This window comes from Vulpes vulpes, chromosome 13, assembly GCF_048418805.1.
Source record: "Vulpes vulpes isolate BD-2025 chromosome 13, VulVul3, whole genome shotgun sequence".
Taxonomy (NCBI): Eukaryota; Metazoa; Chordata; class Mammalia; order Carnivora; family Canidae; genus Vulpes; species Vulpes vulpes.
This window is the reverse complement of record NC_132792.1, coordinates 124,865,909-124,890,898: the sequence shown is the minus strand read 5'-3', so window position 1 is coordinate 124,890,898 and position 24,990 is coordinate 124,865,909. Positions and strand designations below refer to the sequence as shown.

General features: G+C 36.2%; 1 protein-coding gene and 1 pseudogene across 1 annotated transcript in view; one reads left to right on the top strand and one right to left on the bottom strand.

Annotated features, from left to right (window-relative positions):
• The window catches only part of CATSPERE (catsper channel auxiliary subunit epsilon), a 186,957-nt gene that overhangs the window by 68,349 nt on the left and 93,618 nt on the right, over positions 1-24,990 (top strand). The gene's annotated exons all lie outside the window — the stretch shown is intronic.
• LOC112923408 (protein-L-histidine N-pros-methyltransferase pseudogene) lies at positions 13,123-14,073 on the bottom strand (annotated as a pseudogene).

Sequence of the window (24,990 nt, the reverse complement as noted above, 5' to 3'; positions counted from 1 at the left end):
GTTTTATTTCCTTTCAGACAAAGATGGCCTCAAGAATACTTAACACGCATGCAAGATCATGGTCTTTTGCCATTCTATACAAAAATTATCTTTACAACAATATATAATCCTCATTAAACATGTAAAGGATAGATCTATAATGAAATTTCCTCTTATATGATTACTCTATTGTTAAGGACAACATGATTTTGGTAAAAGAATTAAACTTTACAGAAATTAATTTCATTTTCTTTTTTTTTTTTTTAATTTATGATAGTCACACAGGGAGAGAGAGAGAGAGAGAGGCAGAGGGAGAAGCAGGCTCCATGCACCGGGAGCCCGACGTGGGATTCGATCCCGGGTCTCCAGGATCACACCCTGGGCCAAAGGCAGGCGCTAAACCGCTGCGCCACCCAGGGATCCCTAGTTTCATTTTCAAAATCTCTACATACAGCGTTTAAAATATACTAGAGTGACGGGAGAACACAATCAAATAACATGACTCCTGTTAATAGAATTTTCCACTTTACATTCATATCCTTCCATTTTTATTAGTTGAACCTTCTTATTGTTTTTTAAAGCCTATCAGTGGATCATATTCCTTAAATAAAAATACCTGAAAGATATATACACACAAAGCAGACTGAGATTTACAGCATCAGCTGTATGTGGCTCTCCTTTGGTTGATTTTGCTGAGGGTTCTCTGTGCCTTCTAGATCTGGATTTCTATTTCCTTCCCCAGACTGAGGAAATTTTCAGCTATTATTTCTTCAAATAAATTTTCTGCTTTCTTTTCTCTCTCTTCTTCATGGATTCCTATAATGTGAATATTGTTACACTTGATGGTGTTGTGGGGTTCGCTTAATCTATTCTCATTCTTTATTAATCTTTTTTTTTTCCTGTTCAGTGAGATTGTTTTCCTTTACTCTGTCTTCCAAGTCGCTAATCTGTTCTGCTTCCTCTACTGCTCATTCCTTCTGGTGTATTTTTAATTCCAGTTATTGAGTTCTTCATCTCTGATTGGTTCTTTTTAATGTTTTTTTTTATCTTTTTGGTGAGAGTCTCACTGAGATTCTCTGCTCTTTTCTCAAGTCCAGTGAGTATCTTAATTACCATCACTTTACATTCTCAATCAGGCATATTACTTATCTATGTTTCATTTGACTCTCTTGCTGTGATTTTTGTCCTTTTCTTTTGTTTGCGACATATTCCTCTCTCTGTCTCCTCATTTTATGTAGCTTTCTGTGTATATTTCTATGTGTTAGGAAAATCAGCTATGTTGCCTACTCTTGCAAGAAAGGGTCTTTTTGTGTCCTGTAGTGCTGTGTCTCCTGTTCACCAGAACCTGGCCCTTCAGAGATGTCTTCAAGGTGTGTTGCATGTACTCTACTTCCCTGATTGAGCCACATTTTCCTTCAGTCCAGTCATCTGCAATGGCTGTCTTTGCCTGTTGTCTATAAGGTTAGGCCCTATGTTGTCAATGGGCCAGTCTGGGACCACCTTGGGCTTGAGCTGTGTCAGACCAGGCATTGACTGAGCTGCAGTTGAACCAAACTACAGGGTACTCCCCTGGTGTGTCCCATGAGAATCTTTCATTCATGAGTGGGGTCTGCAGTGAGACCAGATTTCTGTCCCCAAACCAAGTTGGGGCCATAGGTCAGGACTCACTTGGAGTGATGCCAGCCCATTCAGGGCTGCTTGCACAATGCCATACTTGTGTTGATGCTTTGGATGTACTCTTATGAAGCCAGTTTGGAGGGGGGCAAATCCTGAGGAGAACCTTATTGGGGTGGATGCCAGGAAGATCCATGCTGGTCCACTGTGGATTTTCCCTGGTAGTTGCAGGTAGGGGACCTGCCAAGCACAGGTTGGAGAGAGTGAGTTATCAGAAGAGTTTAGGGTGTGGGTGTGCAGTGTTGGTAAGGTTTGCTGAGATCTGCCATGGGAGGATGCTTGGCACTGATTTGGAGAGCTGCCAAGGCTGGGTTGGAGGCAAGTCTGCAGGAGGACATGGTTGCAGTTAGGTGGAAAGTGTTGGTGCTGCCCTGGTTCCTGCAAGTGTCCATGTATCTAAGCTGGGGGGCAAGGGTGAGGGAAGGAAATGGTGCCCACCAGCTTTTTTGTTCTTGGAGAAGTCTCCCAAAAATCTCAGCCCCTCCAGCATATGTTGTGAGATTAGTAACCACATCTCCCTCCCATATACCCCAGGCTTTTTTCAAACTGCTGCTTCTATGCTGTATCTCACCAGGGCTGTTGTGCTGCCTCTTTAATAGCTAGGACTCTGTTTCTTCTCACTCTTCCAGAGTCCAGCCACAGATTTCTAAAGTTCCAGGTGTTAAGCCTCACTGATTAGAAGAACTTAAGAAGTTAAGCCCCTCTGGTTTTCAAAGCCAAATGTTATGGTTGAGATTCATCTTCCTAGTTTGGGTTCTCTGTGCCTAGGGTCCTGGTGTGGGGTCTGCTCCTCTCCCTTCTTGCTTGAGGTAGCCCTTACTCCTGTGAAAAGTCTGGCAAGTCAGCTTCATTCCCAGCCACATCTCTGCCTCCTACCCTCTTAAATGTGGCCTCTTCTTTATGTGAAGAATCTGTTCTGCTAGCTTCAGGTCATTTTCTCTATGTCTGAATACAATCTAGTTGTATTCAAGGGACAAGGTGAGTTTAGGATCCTTCTATTCTACCATTTTCCCCAGAAGTCTATGATTTCTATTATTTTAAATTTGTTAAGGAATATTTTATGGCCCAGAATGTGGTTTATCTTGGTGAATGTTCCATGTGGTCTTGATAAGAATATGTATTCTATGGTTGTGGAATTGAGTATTCTATATAAGATAAGATAATTAGATTAGGTTGGTAGTGTTAAGTAGATACTTTGGTTAATTTTCAGCCTGATTGACCTGTCAACTACTGATGGGGGGGGGGGGGGCATTTAATTTTCTGACTATAATAGTAGATTCTTTTTTTTCTCCTTTCAGTTGTCTTTTTTTTTTTTTTTTTTTTTTGCCTTGATGTGCTGTTGTTAGATGCATTCATGTTTAGAATTGTTACAACTTTTTGGAAAATTAACCTCTTCATATTTATGTTCTGCCCCTCTTCATCACTAATAATATTCCTATGCTTAAATTGGCCTTGTCTGAAATTTTATAGTCCTCCAGTTTTCTTTTGATTACTTTTAGCTTAGTATATTTTTCTGTATTTACTTTTAAGCTGAGTGGTTATGTTTTATTTTTCAAGATTTTGTTTTTGCCTTCAATTTTCTGCAGCTTGACTAAGGTATGCCTTGGAGTAGTTGTTTTGCATTTACTCTTCTTGGTGTTCCCCAAGCTTCCTGGATCTGTGTTTTGGTGTATGTCACTAATTTTGGAAAGTTCTTGGCCATCATTACCTCAAATATTTATTTTACTCCATTCTCTCTTCTCCTGCCATTCCAGTTTTGTATGTGTTACATCTTTGAAATATCCCACAGTTCTTGGAAGTTCTGTCTTTTTTTTATTCTTTTCTTTGTATTTGAGTTTGGGAACTTTCTTTTGACATGCCTTCAAGCCACTAATTCCCTCCTCAGCTCTGGTGAGTCTGCTGATGAGCCCTTCAAAGGGCAGTTTCCCCCTAAAACTGCAACCATAAGGAGTTTCTTTACCTCACACTCAGCTTTTCCCAATTTGTCATTCTTCATTTCTATTATACAGTTTTTATTCCTAGCATTTCCTTGACTCTTTCTTGGAATTCCCACTTCTGCTTACATTGACCCATCCATTCTTCCATATTTTCTACTTTTTCTATTAGAGCCCTTAATCTACAAATTCCCCACCCGATAATTCTAATATGTGTGTCATTTCTGATTCTGGTCCTGAAATTTGCTTTTTCTCTTCAGACTTTGTTTCTGCTTGCCTTTTGGCATGCTTATAATTTTGCTTGTTGTTGATGAAGATCATATGCATTACATTGGGTAATAGGAATTAAGGTAAATAGGCCACTTCTATGTGGATTTATATTAATTTGACCAGTAATTGGGCTTGGTTTGGTATTTGATGTAGCTATAGGTACCAGAAGCTTTAAATTTCTTTAAGGTTCTTGTTTTTGTCTCCTCCTTTGACTTTAGACTTGCCTAAGTTCCCTTCTTCAGAGATTGTATGTGTCTTACAGCTCTTTGAACTATGATCCACTATTATACTGAAGTCTTTTTGATATGGTAAGGTATGAGTGAAGGAGTTTAAATGTCAGTCTTTTCCAAACCATGTAGAAGGGGAGGGGAGATAGAGTAACTGGATGATGGGCCTTAAGGAGGACACTGATGTGATGAATACTGGGTGTTACACTATACGTTGGCAAATTGAATTTTAATTAAAAAATAAAATAAAAATAAATGTCAGTCTTTTAGTGGGCCTGCATTTCTGGTATGTGGCCTTCAGCAATGTTTATTCTTGTATAGCTCCCCACCACCACCCCCTTAACTTATTGAGACTGGAAGTATAGAGGAGATGGGAGTGAAAGAAATGCCATCCCTATGGCTCTGGGACAGGGATCTGGTAAAGTCTTTCTCCCTGGAGAATAGACCTTTGCTGTGGAAAAGGCTCTGGGTATATTTCAAAAAGATTACTTTTCCTCTCCCCCTGCCAGAGCCATGAGGGAATCCTTCTATAGTCTTCACTGTGACAGATCTTTCTATAATATTCACAGTGAGATCTGGTGGATTTCCCCCTAAAACTGCAACCATAACTTGACCTCATACTCAGCTTTTCCCAATTTGTCAAAATTGCTAGTTAAGTGTTGCTTACCACCAGTTTATGGCTCTAATAGCTTCTTCTCTGTAAGCATATCTCAGCTATGACTTTCTGGATTCACTTGTCTCTCCAGATCTTGGGATGGTACTTTGACTTGCAAACTCAGTTCCCTGAAAGGGTTCAAGAAAAGTCATTGATTTTTAATTTGTCCAACTTTTTCTTGTTGTGGTGATGGAAGTAACACCTTCCAGGCTTTTTACATGGTAGAGCTAAAACTCTGTAGAATATAGTTTTATTTCCATTCATTCTTCAATTCTTATCATGCAATTTCAGTCTCTACAACCAAGAACTTCCATATATGCTTGTACAGCTTGAATGGGACAGCTGTTGTGGTGACTCTGCTTTTAATCCACTGAATTGTGTAACCAAAGTCCATCCCTATGTCATGAAATCTAATAGATGCTTTTCACGACTTGGCAGCATTTAACATGTTTAACCATTTCTTTTTTCTTGAAACACTCTCCTCTTATGGCTTCCCTGGCACCAAAACATGTTGGTTTCTCTCTTACTTTACTTGTTACCCTTTGCCATTTCCTCTATTTACTCCTTTTCCTTCTCTAATCTTTAAATGATTCTTTGCATTTACTCCCCAGGTGATCTCACTTAGACCCAATGGTTTTAGATATCAATTATATGATAATGGCTTACAAATTTATATTTCCAGCAAAGCACTTTCCCCTTACCCTTTCAAACATAAATTCAACTGACCACTAGCATTCCTGTTTAGAGATCTTATAAACAGGTTCTATATACTGTGGATTAAACAGACCCTCCAGTTTCCCTATAAATCTGTTCTTCTACTGGATTCACCATAACAGTACATGACACCATTATCATCCTAGTTGCTCAAGGAAGAGCTCCCTAACCAATCTCAATGCCCCCACTCTGTCCCTACCCAACAATCCATTTTCCATATGACAGTAGTTTTAAAATATATTATGTCAGGTATCCAGTTCAAGACAAGATGGATTAAATGCATTTCATTTTACTTCTGTCACTGTTCATAATGAAAAAATAATCCTAGACAAAATACATTTTACCCACAGAGACCAAAAGACAAAGAAAGTAGATGTGATTAGGGACCTTGAGATTCTAAGAGCACCCTACCAATGAGTTCCCTGAAGTTTTTCCTTGCCTCCTCTGTACTCTAGCCCAGGCACTAGAGATACCTGAAACTCAAATTCCAGCAAACACAGAAGAAAACAAGCCCCAAGAAAGGCCTGCATTCTTTATCCAAAAGACCAAAAAGACCCATTGGTGGCCCAGAAGGACAGAAATCTTTTAACATACCTGCCTATTCTTGAACCAACCACTACAAAAAAAAAAAGAGCTCTTCCCATTTCCCACTATAACAGGTGCTGCAATAATGGAGCCATTGGCCAGAACCCTGTTTTTCCTCCCACCTCCTGCAGTAATGAGAAATATTACCTCCCCTGTGGAGCCTAAAGCTGGAAATCTGACTCCCATCCCTCTACAATAATGAGGCAGTGCCCTTCTTTCATGGTGCTTGTAGGCAGAACTCTTGAGTTTCATCCCCACACTACAGTGACAAGGCCAAGCTAATTACCACTTCTATTTATGCATATCACACACACACACACACACACACACACACACACACACACACGCATACACAAGAAAATGAGGCAGTGCCTCATCTTGCAGCACCTGTAGGTGGAACCCTGACTTCTACCTCTGCCTTCCAATTATAATGTGGGACCCCTCCTCCACAGAGCCTGTGGATGGAATTCCAAAGTCAACCCCCCCCCATATAAGGAAATAATTAAGTAGTGAGGCAGTACCCCTTCTCTGTGGTCCTTGTAGGCAGGACTCTGACTAACCTCTGTCCTACAGTAACAAGGAAACACAGATTCCGCTCCCCATCTGGTGCTGTGGGGACTATTGGGCGGAGTCCTCTATTCTTATTAACACAAAAGTGGAACACAATAGCACTGCAGTAGCTCTATAAACTAAATTGACATTTGAACCACAATTTACAAAAGTGATCTAGGACATGCATTCTGATCCTAAACAGTTTGGCTACCTGATAACATGAAAGATTTAAACAGGAATTAAAATCTTATAATACTTAAAATATTCAGGGAATAACAGTCCAAAATTTACTCATCAGACCAAGAAAAAGGTAAGTCTCAATTTAAAAGAGAAAAAACAATCAATGTTTATCATATAACAAATGTCATGTGTTTAGAACAAACAGTGAAGTAAAGGAAACATTTCTAAACTGTAGCCAAATCTTTAAAGATATAGGCTATTTTAGTAGCAAGGAGATATCATGTATGTTTGCATTTAATCTCTTTTGAGTTTGAATAATTTCCAGTTTTAATTGTCCCGGGATTTTTTTTTCTAATAGTGACTTATTGCTATAAATATTTGGCTATAGATCCAATTTCTTCCTATTGGTTTCTTGTGGAAAATTACTCTAAAAGTAAACACAGGTTTTAAACTTTTTTTTTTTTTTAGGATTTTATTTATTTATTCATGAGAGACAGAGAGAACGCAAGAGGCAGACACAGGCAGAAGGAGAAACAGGCTCCATACAGGGAGCCTGATGTGGGACTCCATCCCCAGACTTCAGGATCAGGCCCTGGGCTGAAAGCAGCGCTAAACCGCTGAGCCACCCGTGCTGCCCTAAACATCTTTAATAAAAAAAAAATTTTTGTTGTTTAGAATTCAGTGATGTCTTTTGAATTTTGAGATAGTTAAGATTTTCTAATTATAATTAAATATTTATCTAATTATTAGGTTGTATTAGATACCATTTAATTTTATATAATTAAGTTTAGATATATATTTAGTTGTATCAAATTAAATTAATATAAATATATATTTATAAATAAACATAAAATTAAATCTAATTAAATATATTTAAATGCTTTAGTAAACATGTATGTAGAATTTATATTAATTGCAATCTTAAATATTTTTCTAAGTGTCTTTTACCTTCAGAGGTGAAATCTCTTAAGAACTTATATGTATTAAGAAAAAGTATCCAAAACTTAGAAATAAGGCAAAAAGATGACTGCATATTCTTTCAGTGTCATTTTGGAGAACTGTCTAACAGGCCCACCTCAGGATCCCTTAGATATTTAAAGGAATGCACTTTTTAAAAAATTATATAAAATAGACATAAACATTTACTATTTTAATAACTATTTTAAATGTACAGTTCAGTGGCATTAAGTACATTCCTATGGTTGCACATCTATCTCTAAGAATTTGATGACTCTAAGTACCTTATATAAGTGAAATCATACAGTATTTGTCTTTGTGACTGACTTCACTTAGCATAATATAGTCAAGTTTCATCCATGTAGCATGTGTCAGGATTTCCCTTCTTTTTAATTCTAAATAATATTCTGTTGTATGCATAGCAAAAAAAAAGACAAAAGAAAAGACACTCTATTGAATGGGAGAAAATATTTCCAAATGACATATCTGATAAAGGGTTAGTATCCAAAATATGTAAAAAAAACTTATGAAACTCAATATCAAAAAAACCCACATAATCCAATAAAAATGGGTAGAAGACATAAACAGACATTTCTCCAAAGAAAACATACAGATAGCCCTCAGACACATGAAAAATGCACAATATTGCTCATCATCAGGGAAATGCAAATCAAAATCACAATGAGATATCACCTTCCACCTATTAGAATGGCTAAAATCAACTACGTAAGAAACAAGTGTTGGTGATGATGTGGAGAAAAAGAAACCCTCATGTACTGTTGGTGTGAATGTAAACTATTATTTATAATAGCCAAATTACAGAAGCAGTCCAAGTGCCCATGGATTGATGAATGGATAAAGAAGTATGGTATATATATTTACAATGAAATATTATTCAGTTATTAAAAAGAATGAAATCTTGCCATTTACAACACATGAGTGGATCCAGAGAGTATAATGCTAAGCAAAATAAGCCAGTCAGAGAAAGACAAATACCATATGATTTTACTGATATGTGGAATCTAAGAAACAGAATAAATTAACAAATAAAGAAAAAAAAAAAAGAAAAAGATAAACCAAAAAGCAAACTCTTAACTATAGAGAACAAATTGTTGGGTTCCCAGAAGGGAGATGGGTAGGGGTATGGATGAAATAGGTGATGGGGATTAAGAGTACACTCACCTTGATGAGCATGGGGTAATATATGGGTTGTTGAATCACTGTATTGTACAGTGGAAATGAATATAATACTGTATTATAACTACACTGGAAATAAAATAATTCTTTAAAAAGAATAAAAAATTTTCCATTGAATATATATACCACATTTTCTTTATTAACCTATCAGTGGACACTTAGGTTGCTTCCATATCCTGGCTATGGTGGATAATGTTACAGTAAATATAAGAAAGAAGATATGTCTCTTTGACATTCCTTTTTACGTTTCTGTTGGATGCATGCCCAGAAGTGGGATTGCCAGATCATATGATAGCTCTATTTTTATTTTTTTTTTTACGAACATCTATACTGGTTTGCATAATGGCTGTACCAATTTACATTCCCACCAACAGTGCACAAAGATTTCCTTTTCTCCACATCTTGCCAACACTTCTTATCTTTTATCTCTTTGATGATAACCATTTTAACAAGTGAGAGGTGATATTGTAATTTTGTGATTGATTTGTATTTCTATAATGATTAGTGATGTTAAATACCTATCATATACCTGTTAGGGCCCTTTGTATGTCTTCTTTGGAGAAACGTTAGGGGCATCTGGCTGGCTTGGTTGGTAGAGCATGTGACTCTTGATCTCGGGGTCATGAGTTCGAGCCCTGTGTGAGGCATACAGCTTACTTCAAAAAAAAATAATACATAAATAAAAAGCTACTTGGAGAAATGTTTATTCAGTTTCTTTGCTCATTTTTATTAATTTTTTCTTGCTGTTGAATTGTTTGAAATATATATATATATATATATATATATAATATCTTATAGCTATCTGGCTTAGAAATATATTTTCTCATTCTTTTCACTCTGTTGTTTCCTTTGCTGTGCAGAAGCTTTTTAGTTTCATGCAATCTGATTTGTCTACTTTTATTTTTGTTGCCTGAGTTTTTGGTGACATACCCAAAAAAGTCCTTGCCCAAACCAATGTCAAGAATCATTTCCCATATGTTATCTTCTAGTAGTTTTATAGTTTTTTAAGTCTTATGTTCAAGTCTTTATTCTATTTTGAGTGGGTTTTTAAAATATGATGCCTGATAAGGGTCCAATTTAATTCTTCTGCATGTGGATATCCAGTTTTTCCAACATCATTTGTTGAAGAAACTATCCTTTCCCCATATACATTCTTGGCACTCTTGTCAAAAATCATTTGACCATAAATGTGTGGATTTACTGCTGGACTTTTTATTTTGTTCCATTGGTCTATAAATCTATTTTGAGGGTGGTACTATACTGTTCTTATTACTATGGCTTTGTAATATATATTGAAATCAGGAGGCATCATGCCTCCAGCTTTATTCTTTCTTTTTTAAAGATTTATTTATTTATTTGAGAGAGAGAGAGAGAGAGAGAGCACAAGCAGGGGGAGGGGCAGAGGGAGGGAGAGGGGAAGCAGAGTCATCACTGAGTGGAAAGCCCAGTGTGGGGCTTGATCTCGGGAGATCATGAATTGAGCCAAAACCAAGAGTTAGACACTTGACTGACTGAGCCACCTAGGCACCCCTCCAGTTTTGTTCTTTTTGATCATGATTGCATTTGCTATTTGGGGTCTTTGGTGGTTCTATACAAATTTTAGGATTGTTTTTTCTATTTATATCTAATGACACTGATTTTGATAGGGAATGAATTGAATATGTAAAGCATTTTAAATAGTAAGGACATTTTAGCATTATTCCTTCAATCTATGAATATGCAATATCTTTACATTTATCTGTATTTTCTTTCATTTCCTTCACCAGTGCTTTACAATTTTTAGTATAGAAATCTTTCACATCTTTCCTGTCTTTTTGTTGTTGTTGTTGCTATTGTAAATGAGATTATATTATTTATTTCCTTTTTAGAGGGTTCATTGTGAATATAAATGAAACTAATTTTTGAATGTTGATTTTTTTTTAAATTCTGCAACATTATTAAATTAATTCACGAATTCTAGCAAGGTCTTTTGTTAACTCTTTAGGATGTCCTACATACATGATCATGTCATCTACAAACACAGGTAATTTTACTTCTTCATTTCTACTTTGAATGCCTTTCATTTCTTTTTCTTGCCTAATCACTATGGCTTAAAGGACTTCCAGTACAATGTTGAATAGAAGTGGTAAGATTGGGCGTCCTTACCTTGTACTGGGTCTTGGAGGAAAAGCTTTCAGTTTTTCCCCATTGGTTTTTGTACTAGCTGTGGAGATCCTATATACATAATCCCTTATACATTAAGGATTTATTATGTAAGTTCCTACTGTACCTATTTTGTTGAGACTTTTGATCATGAATGAATGTTGAATTTCATTAAATGCTTCTTCTGCATCTATTGAGATGATCATATGGCTTTTATCTTTCATTCTTTTAATATAGTATATCACACTGATCTTTTAATTTCTTATTGGTCTGTTCAGGCTTTGTCTTCTTGATTCAATGTTAGTAAGTTGTGTGTTTCTAGGAGCTTATCTATCCCTTCTTATTTACCCAATTTGTTACCATATAATTTTCATAATAGTCTTTTATGATTCTTTTTATTTCTGAAGCATCTGTTGTAACGTCTCCTCTTTCATTTCTGATTTTATTTGAGTCTTCTTATTTCTTAGTCTAGTTTAGGATTTGTCCATTTTCTTTATATTTCAACTAACTCTTAGTTTCATTGATTTTTTTCCCCTATCCCTATTTTCTGTTCTATGCTTGATTTATTTCTGCTCTGATCTTTATTATTTATTTCCTTCTGCTCACTTTGTGCTTAGCTTGTTCTTTTTCTAGTTCATTGAGGTGTAAAATTAGGTTGTTTATTTGAGATTGTTCTTTTTTAATATAGGCATTTATTGCTTCCCTCTAAGTACTGCTTTGATACGTAGCATAAATTGTGTTTTTGTTTTCATTCATCTTAAGATCTTTGTAACTTCCCCTTTGACTTCTTCCTTGGTCCAATGGTTTAAGAGTATGTTGTTTGGTTTTCCTGTATTTGTGAATCTTCATATTTTCTTAGAGTTATTGATTTCTAGTTTCATTGCACTGTGGTTGGAAAAAATACTTGTAATGGCTTTATTTTATTTTTACTTTTTAAAAGATTTTATTTATTTACTTGTCAGAGAGAGAGAGCACAAACAGGGGGAACAGCAGACATAAGGAGAAGTAGGCTCCCCCACTGAACTGGGAGCCCAGTGTGGGACTCAATCCCAGGGTCCTGGGATCATGACCTGAGCTGAAGGCAAATGCTTAACTGATTGAGCCACCCAGGCGTCCCCTTGGAATGATTTTAATCCTGTTACATTTTTAAGATGTTTTTTGACCTCACATGATCTATGCTGGAAAATATGCACTTGAGGAGAATGTGTTTTCTTCTGCTGTTGGTGAAAAGTTCTGTATATGTCTGTTAGGTCCATTTGGTCTATAGTGTTCAAGTCAGCTGTTTTTTTTTAAATTGTTTTTCTATCTGGATGTTTTAACCATTATTGAAAGTGGGACATTAAAGATTCCTACTATTATTGTATTGCTGTATCTGTCTTCCAATTAGTATTTGCTTTATATAGTTAGGTGTTCTGATGTTGAGTGTATATATAATTGTTATATTGTCCTGTTTAATGGATGTTTTTATCATTATATAATAATTTTATCTCTAAAGACAGTTTTTGACTTAAAATTCTATTTTCTGTTATATAACTGGGTCATTTCTGCTTTGTTTTGGTTACCATTTGCATGGAATATTTTTTTTATCCCTTCACTTTTTTTTCACCTCCAAAAAAGTTTATTAGCATGATTAAGACATTTTTAAAATAATGACAGAATTTCTTAATATTAAAGAATATCATTGGCTATATTTTATAACAAATATTTGCAAATGAATGGACAGCTTTATTGCCAGTCTTCATTTTATTAAAAGCAATCCATATTTATTGGTTCCATATGAATTCATGACCATTGCTTTGACTGGGAATTAAGTAGAGAAAATATCTTCCATAATCAGAGCATGACCTATATTACTGAGTGAAGAGTTGATAAGAATCCTCAAAGAGTTAGGTTTTTGTTTTTTAAAAACACTGCTTTTGCACATTACAAAGAAATAATTAGTATTTTGGCTTTTTAAATTCCTACATGATATTCAGAATGGCAGTCCCCAAAGGTCCTCCCTCCATGTAATGCAAACACAGACCCTCTTCTGGAATATACATTCTTGGAATGGGCTCTAAGGACTTGGGCCTCCATGTGTTTGTACTGGTTTAAAAACAAAAACTGCATCATCCAGAATGTAGTAGTCATTATACGTGTTGCCTTCACACAGGTATGGTGGTCTGGTGAAAGCTTCAATTACAAAACCAGCTTTTCTGAAAACTTTAGGCAGACTACTCACTTGTTCTTCTCAATTCTGTACCTTGATTTCTAAAATTTCTGATGGTTTTTCCTACTTGCCACCTGTTTCTGCATAGTGAGGAAAGGGTAAAAACAGGGCAAGAATAGCCCTGCCTCTGGTAGGCTCCAAGACACTTCTGATATCTTTTAATAACTTATGGGCTCATCATAGCAGTCTAGCAAATTGAAGCAACTGATGACATTGTACTGGAAGCCTTTATTCTGTTATTCATTTATACCAAGTACTCTGTATTTCTTCTTCTGAAGCTGCCATATCATAATTTCAGATAGCTCAGTGGCATACATCTCTTCAAAGTGAGGGCTCATAATTTTTGTGACTTCTCCATTTCCAGCACTGAAATCAAGAAGTCTATGGGTTTTCCAGTCTGGATTAATTTTTAGCAGTCCCTGAAACTGGTCTGGTGAAAACACAAACATTGAGCCTCTTCCTAGAAACCCAATGAAGATGTTCTAGACATAAACAGGTTAAAAACAGATGACACAAAAAGGTGATATATTTGGATAAATAGCCCTATTTCTCAGTGCTATTTTTTAAGATCAGTGTCCCTTGATCAAGGTAACTCTGAACAAAAATAGCCTGGATAGCATAGTTTCCCTCCATTGCACACATACTGCTGGTGGTTCCCCTTCCTGCCATCTGCTGCCACCATGGTACCACTTATCATGTTCACTTATAGGGATGGGTGAACAGTTGCAGAGTCCACATCCTCTGCACTAGCTATATGGTCACCAGGCTCAGGCACAGAAAGCCTGGGAACAGTCTCATGAGGGGACATGGCTACTCTTTGATCACCACCAGCACCTAGGTGAAGAGGAGGAGGCGCTGCCTATTAAGGCTAGAGCCATCATGCCCAATTTGCCCATCCTAGCCTTTCTCTATCCCTTCACTGTTAGCCTATGTGTGTCTTATATAAAGTGAATCTATAGTGGACCACAAATTGCTGGATCTTGGTTTGTTGTTGCTGTTTTTAACCATTCAGACATTCAACCAGTCAGACACTTTTGACTAGGGAATTTAATCCATTTACAGTTAAGAAATTGCTGATAGGTGAGGACCCATCAATTAATATTACCATTTTTGTGCATTGTTTTCTGTCTAATTTGCAGCTGCATTGTTCCTCTCTTTCTCTTTTCATATATTCTTTTGCTATTTGATGAGGGCGTTTTTTTGTAGTGCTTTGCTTTTATTCTTTTTATCTTTTGTATATCTACTATAGGTTTTTTTCTTTGTGATTACCTTGAGGCTTGGATAAAGTATCTTGTAGTTAAAGTGTCTACTTTAAGTTGATAGAACTTACCTTCAATTGCATATAGAAACTCTACATTTTTACTATGCCCCCTTTGTATTCTTTTTTACATTTATTTATTTTATTTATATTTAAATTCAGTTAGTTAACATATACTGTATTGTTGGTTTCAGAGGTAGAACTCAATGATCCATCAGTCTTATGCAATACCTAGTGCTCATTACATCACGTACCCTCCTTAATGTTCATCACCCAGTTACCCTGTCACCACCCTCCCAGTGGCCCTCAGTTTGTTTCTTGTGATTAAGAGTCTCTTATGGTTTTTCTCTCTCTCTGATTTCATCTTGTTTTATTTTTTCCTCTCTTCCCTTGTAATCCTGTTTTGTTTCCTAAATTCTCTATATGAGTGAAATCATATGATAATTGTCTTTCTCTGATTGAGTTATTTCACTTAGCATAATATCCTCTAGTTCCATCCATGTCATTGCAAATGGCAAGACTTCAATTTTTTTGATAGCTGAGTAGGATTCTATTGTATATATCAACTACCTCTTCTTTATCCGTTCATCTGTCAATGGACATCTGGGCTCTTTCTGTAATTTGGCTATTGTGGACATTGCTGCTAATGAACATTAGGGTACAGGTGCCTCTTCAGATCACTACATTTGTATATTTGGGATAAATACCTAGTAGTGCAATTGCTGGGTTGCAGGGTAGCTCTATTTCCAACTTTTTGAGGAACCTCCATACTATTTTCCAGTATGCACCAGCTTTCATTCCCACCAACAGTGTAAGAGGGTTCCCCTGTCTCCACATCCTCACCAACATCTATCATTTCCTATCATTTCTGACTGGTGTGAGGTGATATCTCATTGTGGTTTTGATTTGTATTTCCCTGATGCTGAGTGAGGTGAAGCATTTTTTCATGTGTCTATTGGCCATCTGTATGTCTTCTTTGGAGATGTCTCTTCATGTCTTCTGCCCATTTTTTTATTGGATTATTTGTTCTTTGGATGTTGAATCGGTAAGTTCTTTACAGATTTTGGATAGTAGCCCTTTATCTGATATATTATTTGCAAATATCTTCTGTTCTGTTTGTGGTCTTTTAATTATGTTGACTATTTGCTGTGCAAAAGCTTTTCTTCTTGATGAAATCCCAATAGTTCATTTTTGTCTTTGTTTCCTTTGCCTTTGGAGATGTGTCTAGTTAGAAGTTGCTGTGGCTGAGGTCATAAAGGCTACTATCTGTTTTCCTCTAGGATTTTGATGGATTCCTTTATTTCATTTAGGTCTCTCATCCATTTTGAGTCTATTTTTGTGTGGTGTGAGGAAGTGGTCTGGTTTCATTCTTCTGCATGTGGCTGTCCCAATTTTCCCAACGCCATTTGTTGAAGAGATTATATTTTTTCCATTAGCTATTCTTTCCTGCTTTGTCAAACATTAGTTGACTAGAGAGAAGGGTCCATTTCTGGGTTCTCTATTCTGTTCCATTGATCTATGTGTCAGTTGTGCCAGTACCATACTGTCTTGATGATTACAGCTTTGTAATAGAGCTTGAAGTCAGGAATTGTGATGCCACCAGTTTTGGTTTTCTTTTTCAACATTCCTTTGGCTATTCAGGGTCTTTTCTGGTTCCATACAAATTTTAGGATTGTTTGTTCCAACTCTGTGCAATAAATTGATGGTATTTTCATAGGGATTACATTGAATGTTTAGATTGCTCTAGATAGCATAGGCATTTAAACAATATTTTTTCTTCTAATCCGTGAACATGGAACATTTTTCCATTTCTTTATGCCTTCCTCAACTTCTTTCATGAGCATTCTGTAGTTTTCTGAGTACAGATCTTTCGCCCCTTTGGTTAAGTTTATTCCTAGGTATCCAATGGCACTAAATACATATTTTTCAATAGTTATTCTGGGGCAGCCCCGGTGGCGCAGCAGTTTAGCGCCACCTGCAGCCCAGGGCGTGATCCTGGATGAGTCCCACGTTGGGCTCTGGGCATGGAGCCTGCTTCTCCCTCTGCCTGTGTCTCTGCCTCTCTCTCTCTATCTCTCTCTCTCTGCATCTCTGTGAATAAATAAATAAAATCTTAAAAAAATAGTTATTCTGAATTAAATGGGCTAAATGCCCCAATCAAAGGACACAGGGTATCAATTATATAAAAAAGCAAAACCTATCAATATGCTGTCTGCAGAGACTCATTTTAGACCCAAAGACACCTCCAGATTTAAAATGATGGAATAGAAAACCATTTATCATGCCAATGGACATCAAAAGAAAACTGGGGTGGCAATCCTTATATCAGACAAATTAGATTTTATTTTATTTTATTATTTATTTATTTATTTATTTATTTATTTATTTATTTATTTATTCATGAGAGACACAGATAGATAGAGAGGCAGAGACATAGGCAGAGGGAGAAGCAGGCTCCATGCAGGGAGTCCAATGCGGGACTCGATCCCAGTACTCCAGGATCATGCCCTGAGCCCAAGGCAGATGCCCAACCACTGAGCCACCTAGGTGTCCTGACAAATTGGATTTTAAACCAAACACTGTAATAAGAGATGAGGAAGGATACCATATTATAACTAAAGGGTCTATCCAACAAGAATATCTAACCATTGTAAATATTTATGCCCCTAACATGGATGCAGCCAGTTATATGTCAATTGATAACAAAATTAAAGAAGCACATTGATAATAATCCAATAATAGTAGGGACTTTAACACCCCACTCACAGCAATGGACAGATCATCTAAGCAAAAGATCAACAAGGAAACAAGGGCTGTGAATGACACACTGGACCAGATGGACTTCACAGATACAGTTTTGTTTGTTTGTTTGTTTGTTTGTTTATTCATGAGAGACAGACAGAGAGAGAGAGAGAGAGGCAGAGACCTAGGCATAGGGAGAAGCAGGATCCATGCAGGGAGCCTGATGTGGGACTCGATCCTAGGTCTCCAGGATCACACCCTGGGCTGAAGGTGGCGCTATACCACCGAGCCACCCAGGCTGCCCACAGATACAGTTTTTACTTCTTCTTGTGTTGTATATCCTTTAACAAATTTTTCTTCCTTAACTTTTAGATTAGCATTAAAAGTAATTTGTGCATCACCATTACAATTTCACATTGTTCTGTATTTGTCTACATAATTTTCTTTGCCAATGAGATTTATGCTTTCATATACTGGGGTCCACATTGGTGGAGACTGTGAGTGTCCTCAGTAGAGAAAGCTGTGGAGGTCCACGGTGGTGGTGAGAACTGCTGGGGTCTCCCTGCTCTCCTTCTCTCCCATGGGGAGTTGTAGCCAGCAGAATTCCTCTTAGCATTGAACTGTGCTGGCCTGAGAGTTAGAATAATGCAGGTTAAATGCTTCCTGTACTTTTCTGTGCACCATCTTCAGTTTTTGTGCTCCACTGGGTTGCTGAAATTTCTTAATTATACTCTGGAGCTCTCCCAAAGCTATTTTTCTTCATGGAGAGTTGTCAAATTGTTGTTTTTGTGGGAGAAATTCTGTCATCTTGCTGAAGTCACTCCTCTTTTTTAAATTTTATTTTTAATGTTTTCCAATTTTACTGAGATAAAATTGATATACTGTGTCAGTTTAAGGCTTGACTTATGTATATTGTGAAGTGATTACCACAACACACTGGGTTAACATCCATTATCTCATATAGATTCAATAAAAAGAAAAAGGAAAGAAAGAGAGAGAGAGAGAAAGGTACTTTCTTTTTGTGATGAGAATTCTTAGGGGATCCCTGGGTGGCTCAGAAGTTTAGTGGCCTGCCTTTGGCCCAGGGCGTGATCCTGGAGCCCTGGGATTGAGTCCCACAGTGGGTTCCTTGCATGGAGCCTGCTTCTCCCTCTGCCTATGTCTCTGCCTCTTTCTCTCTTTCTCTCTCTCTCTCTCTCTCTCTCTCGTGAATAAATAAATAAAAATCTTTGAAAAAAAAGAATTCTTAGGATTTACTCCATTAACAACTTTCCCTTATACCATACAGCAGTGTTAGCAGTAGTCACCACGCTATACATCACATCCCTAGTACTTTATCTTATAACTGAAGTTTGTGTCTTTCACCACCTTTCTCCAATTCTTCTTCCCTAACTGCCTGCCTCTGGTAGTCATTAATCTGATCTCTTTTTCCATAAGTTTGTTTTTTATAGAAGATTTCACATATAAGTGAAATCATCCAGTATTTGTCTTTCTCTGACTTACTTCACTTAGCATAATGCCCTCATGTTGTCACAAATGGCAGGATTTCCTTGGGGATTTTGTGGTTTAATAACTATATATATGGTATATTACAACTTCTTTATCTATTTCATCTGTCAATGGAAACAGGTTTTTTCCATATGTTTGCTATTGTAAATAATGCTGCTATGAATATGGAGGTGCATATATCTTTTGAGTTAGTGTTTTCATTTCCTTTGAATATATTCCCAGAAGTGAAATTGCTAGATCATATGGTCATTCTATTTTTGTTTTTTTGACAATCGTCTATACTGTTTTCCGTAGTGACTGTACCAGTTGTACCAATGCACAAGGGTTCCCTTTCTTCCACATCCAGGCCAGCATTTGTTATCACTTGTCTTTTTTATTAAGGCTATGCTAACAGGCATGAGGTATCATCTCAAGGTGGGTTTGATTTGCATTTTCCTAATAACTGGTAATGTTGAGGATCTTTTCAAGTACCCATTGGCCATTTTTATGTCTTCTTTGGAGAAATGCTTGTTCAGGCTTTTTTTCTTTTACCATTTTTCAATAAGATTATTTGGCTTTTAGCTGTTGAATTATATGAGTTCTTTAAATGATATGAATATTAATCCCTTATCAGGTAGGGCTTTGCAAATATTTTCCCATTCCATAAGTTGTATTTTCACTTTATTGATTGTTTCTCTCTTTGTGCAGAAGCTTTTTAAATTTGATGTTGTCCCACTTATTTAATTTTGATTTTGTTTCTTGTGCTGCTTCATACCACAAAAAAAATCAATGCCAACACCCATGTCAAGGAGCTTTTTTTCCTGTTTTCTTCTAAGAATTTTATAGTTTCAGGCCTTACATATAATATTTTAATTAATTTTGAGTTAATTTTTGTGAGTATTGTAAGATAGGGTCTAGTGTCATGCTTTTACTTATGAATTTTCCTTAGCACCATTTATTGAAGACACTCTTCTCCATTGAGTATTCTTGGTTCCTTTGTCAAGTACTAGTTGACTACCTCTGCTTCAGTTTATTTCGGGACTTTCAGTTCTGTCCCAATTATCTATTTGTCTGTTTTTATGTCAGTGCCACCCTGTTTTGATTACTGTAGCTTTATAGCATAGTTTGAAATCAGGAAGTGTGATGCCTCCTGCTTTATTCTTTCTCAGGATTGCGTTGGTTATTTGGAATCTCTTTTGGTTCCATGGAAATTTTAGGATTCTTTTTTTCTACCACTGCAGAAAAATGCCATCAAACTCTTAATAGAGATTACATTGAACCTATAGATGGTTTTCAGTAATATGGACATTTTAACCATATTGATTCTTCTAATAAACACGAAAATATCTTTCCATTTATTTGTGTCTTCCTTAATTTCTTTCATCAATGTCTTATAGTTTTCAGAGCACAGACCTTTCACCTTCTTGGCTAGTTTTATTCCTAAGTATTTTTTTTGTTTGGATGCTATTATAAATGAGATCATTTTCTTTATTTCTATTTATTGTTAGTATATAGAAATACCACTGATTTTGTATTTTAATTTGTATCCTGCAACTTTAATAACTTTTGGATTAGATCTAATGGGGGTTTTGGTAGAATTTTAGGAGGTCATATCATCAGCAGAGACAATTTTACCTTCCCCTTTCCTATTCTGATGCCTTTTCTTTCCTTGCCTGATTTCTCTGGTTAGGACTTCCAGTACTGTGTTGAATAAGAGTTGAGGGTGGGAACCCTTGTCTTGTTCCTAATATTAGAGAAAAAATTTTCAACCTTTCACCAGTGAGTACGATATTAGTTGTGGTCTTGTCAGATATTGCCTTTGTTATGTTAAGGTACATTTCATCTACATGGAATTTATAAAAGAGTTTTTTATCATAAACAGATGTTGAATGTTGTCAAATGTTTTTTCTATGTCTACCGAGATAATCATATGATTTTGTCTTTCATTCTATTAACGTGATGTAACTCATTTGTTGATTTGCATATGTTGAACCATTCTTGCATTGCAGGGATAAATCCCACTTGATCATCACGTGTGATTTTTTTTTTAACATGTGATCTTCTTAATGAGCAAGTGAATTTGGTTGGCTAGTCTGTAGTTGAGAATTTTGCACCTATATTCACAGGAATGTTGGACTATAATTTGTCTTCTGCTAGTGTCCTTTTCTGGCTTGGTATCAGGGTAATGCTGGCCTTGTGAAATGTAGTTGGGAGCATTCCCTTCTTTTTTGAGAGAGTTTGAGAAGGATGGGCATTAATTCTTTGTCAGATGTTTGGCAAAATTTGTCAGTAAAACATTTATTTTTAATAATAGCTATCCTAACGGAGGTGAAGTTGTATATCACCATGGTTTTAATTTGCATTTCTGTAATGATTAGGGATGTTGAGTATCCTTTGGTGTGCTTTTTGGCTATTTGTATAATGAAGTCCAATTTGTCAGTTTTTCCTTTCGTTGCCTGTGCCTTTGGAGTCATATCTAAGAAATCAATGCCAGACTCAATATTTGTTTTCTTCTAAGGATTTTATAGTTATATCTTTCATGTTTAAAGAATGCACTATTGATATACCTAACAACTTGGATGGATGCTGAGTTAAAAAGCCAATTTTAAGTGTTGCATACTGTATGATTCCATTTATAGGAGATTTTAGAGGTGACAAAACTGCAGTCATTTAAAACAGAGAAGTGGTTGCCAGAAGTTAGAGTTAGCAGGCAGTTGTGACTTTTAAAGGTTAACATGAGGGAGTTTCTTTTTCTTTTTCTTTCTTTCTTTTTTTTTTTTTTGAGGGAGTTTCTTATTTGTGATTGAACAGTTCCATAATCCGTATTCTATAACAGCTCTATATTGTGATGGTTACATAAAACTAGACGTGATAAAATTTCACAGAACTATGCAAAAGGAGCACTTGTAAAAAAAAAAAAAAGAATGATGAAATCATAATAAGGTTCGTACCAAAGTTAATAGTGTTATATCATCAATTTCCTGGTTTTGACATGCACTAAGATTATATAAGCTGCTGTCATTGGGAATAGCTGACTCAATTCTTGTGAGTCAAACTATTTCTAAATAAAATAGTTATATTTTAAAATGTCTTTAACATTTGCCTATGGTACTAAGAATAAAATCCAAACTATTTTCCAGGACCGACAACGTTTAGCATGGTGTGATTTCTGTCTATATTTTATCTAACCTTTTCCTGTACTATTTCTTTCTTACTATATTCTAGCCATTATCTTCCTTTCAATTCCTCAGCCATAATTCCTCTCCTCCCTCAGAGCCTTTGTAACTGTTGTTCATTCTATACAGAATGCTCTTCTCATAGCTATATTCTGAAAGAACTATACTCTCTTCTGGGTGGTGAGATTTTTTTCTTCTTTATTCATTCAACAAATATTTACAAATGCAGGCTTAGAAGGCAGAGCCCTGAGGCAGCAGTGCAGTTTTGTACATATTGATTTGAAGTGTTTCTAAGACAAGCAAAATCACTGTTAAAAGTCTAGTTAGGTATACAGATCATGAACTAGATATAAAATTTGGGATCTGGGCCAAACAATTTGAGCAGTTTTATAGGAATTGAATGATACTTGAGGCCATATGATTGAATGAGATTACCTAGGAAGAAAATGTACTATGAGAAGGGTACTGAGAGGGAGAGAATGTAGGACCAAGCTCTGGAGATCTCTAATAGAGCAAGGAGCAAATGGTACCACGGAAGCAAAGTAAGAGTGTTTCAAAGGGGAAGATTGGTCCAATGTATCAAATGCTGCTGAAAAAACAGGTGAGATAAACAAAAAGTATTTTAAGTTTCCATAACCATATATTGATGTTATAACTAGAAAAATACTTTTTAAAATAATAATAGAGTTTGACATCTGCATAAGTAAAAGTTGTTCTGTCATAGATTACTAATAATAAAATAAACTGGCACCATCCGTTTATTTTTTTATTTTTTTATTTTTTTTTTATGATAGTCACACGGAGAGAGAGAGAGAGAGGCAGAGACACAGGCAGAGGGAGAAGCAGGCTCCATGCACCGGAAGCCCGATGTGGGATTCGATCCTGGGTCTCCAGGATCGCGCCCTGGGCCAAAGACAGGCGCTAAACCGCTGCACCACCCAGGGATCCCCGCACCATCCGTTTAGAAATTGTTTCAATAATATGTATCAATTATTTCTTAAGTGTTCATAGCATTTGACCCAGTAATCACATTTCCAAGAATCTAAGATTAAAGAAATAGTTCTTACTGGGAAAGACTACATCTGATGATATCCATGGCAATAATATTTATAATAGTGAAAACCTAAAATTACCTAAATATCCAGTAGGGGAGTATGTTAAATAGATGATAATTCACTCAATGGATTATTATGCTAACATTAAAAATCATGTTTATATAGACCTCTAGTTATAAAACATGGATACATAACAGTAGCCTACATTTGGTAAATTCTAGAAATATATTAAATGTGTTTTTAATTTTTATAATTTCTATGTTTTAAATTTTGCCATCTAATAAAATTATCTTTAATGACAATGAATTATCCTCTTAACAGAAAAACATTTTTAAGCTTGTTTGTATGATTGTGTTAACCTTTTCTTAACCTATCCTCTTTTCTATTATTTTCTTGGTATACATCACTTACTATATTTTCTTCCTGTCTTATGCTATGCTACATTTATTCCTTTCCTTTGCAGTTATATGAAAAATAGTTGTATTTTAAATTCTAAATAGTGAATAAGATTTTCAGAAATAAAATTTAAAATATCCATTATTTTTTATATGCCAGGCAAACCTATACTTCTTTATCAAAATCAATAAATGTATATTCTTCAGGGAGGTCTTACCTAACCACATTCACTCCCAAAATTAGGTTATTAGATAATCCCATAGTCTCAATGAATATACTCTGACACTTATCATAGCAACCTTTGTTGATGGTTGACATTTCTAGGAAATTTACTGGAACTTTATTGGAGAATTGGGACAGAAGAAAGCCATGGAATTTTTTTTACATTATTTTAATTAAAGATTTTTATTTATTTATTTTGAGAGAGAGAGAAAGCACATGAGCAGAACAAGGGGGCAGAGACTCAGAGAGGGAGAGAGAATCTCAAGCAGAGTCCATGCTGAGAATGGAGCACATGCTAGCCTGGATCTCATGACTCTGAGATCATGACCTGAGCCAAAATCAAGAGTCTGACCCGCAATCATCTGAGCCACCCAGGTGCCCCAGAAGCCATGGAATTTTAGACTGGCCCTCATCTGATTTTTTTATTCTAAGGATTCCCCATAATGACACCATTGTCTCTATTCCAAAAATGCCAATTAGGAAAAATTCCAGTCAATTCAACTTCTCCTTAAATAGCATTTAAAAAAAGAAAGAAAGAAAGAAAAAGAGGAGGGCAGCCCCGGTGGCTCAGCGGTTTAGCGCTGCCTTCAGTCCAGGGCATGATCTTGGAGACCCTGGATCAAGTCCCAGGTTTGGCTCCCTGCATGGAGCCTGCTTCTCCCTCTGCCTGTGTCTCTGCCTGTCTCTCTCTCTCTCTCTCTCTCTCTCTCTCTCTGTCTCTCATGAATAAATAAATAAAATCTTTAAAAAAAAAAAAAGAAAGATGTCAGATCCATTGTTATACTAAGAATTTTTGTTAAAGCCTCCAGATATCATTTGAAACCTACCTTGAAAAAATATGTTGGGGGCCCCTGGGTGGCTCAGCTGATTGTCTGACTTGGATTCAGGTCATAATCTCAGAGTCCTGGAATGGAGCCCCACATGGATCCCGGGGGGTGGATCCCCTAGTGGATCCCCGGTGTGGGGCCCCAGTAAGGTCCCCGCTGCTCTGCACTCAGCAGGGAGTCTGCTCCGCCCTCTCTCTCTCTCTCTCTCTGCCCCACCCCCTGCTCATGCTCTCTCTCCCAAATAAATATTTTTTTTAAAAAAAGAAAGAATATGTTGTTTTGAAGTCAGATCCATATAGACATAATTCTAACAGATTCGTTTTAGAAACTCCATTACTTATTTCATTAAAATTAAAACATGAGGATATTTATTTAAAGGTCCCCATAATCTCAGTTCATTCAGGAATCTGATTATGTATAGTGTTTTCAACATGTTGGAAATGATATTATACCTTCTTTATGATTCATAAAGTTCAACAGGGAAGAAGCTATATGATTAAAAAAAACTGATCCTGAAAATGTGGTAAATGTATAAATATAAATCATGTCTT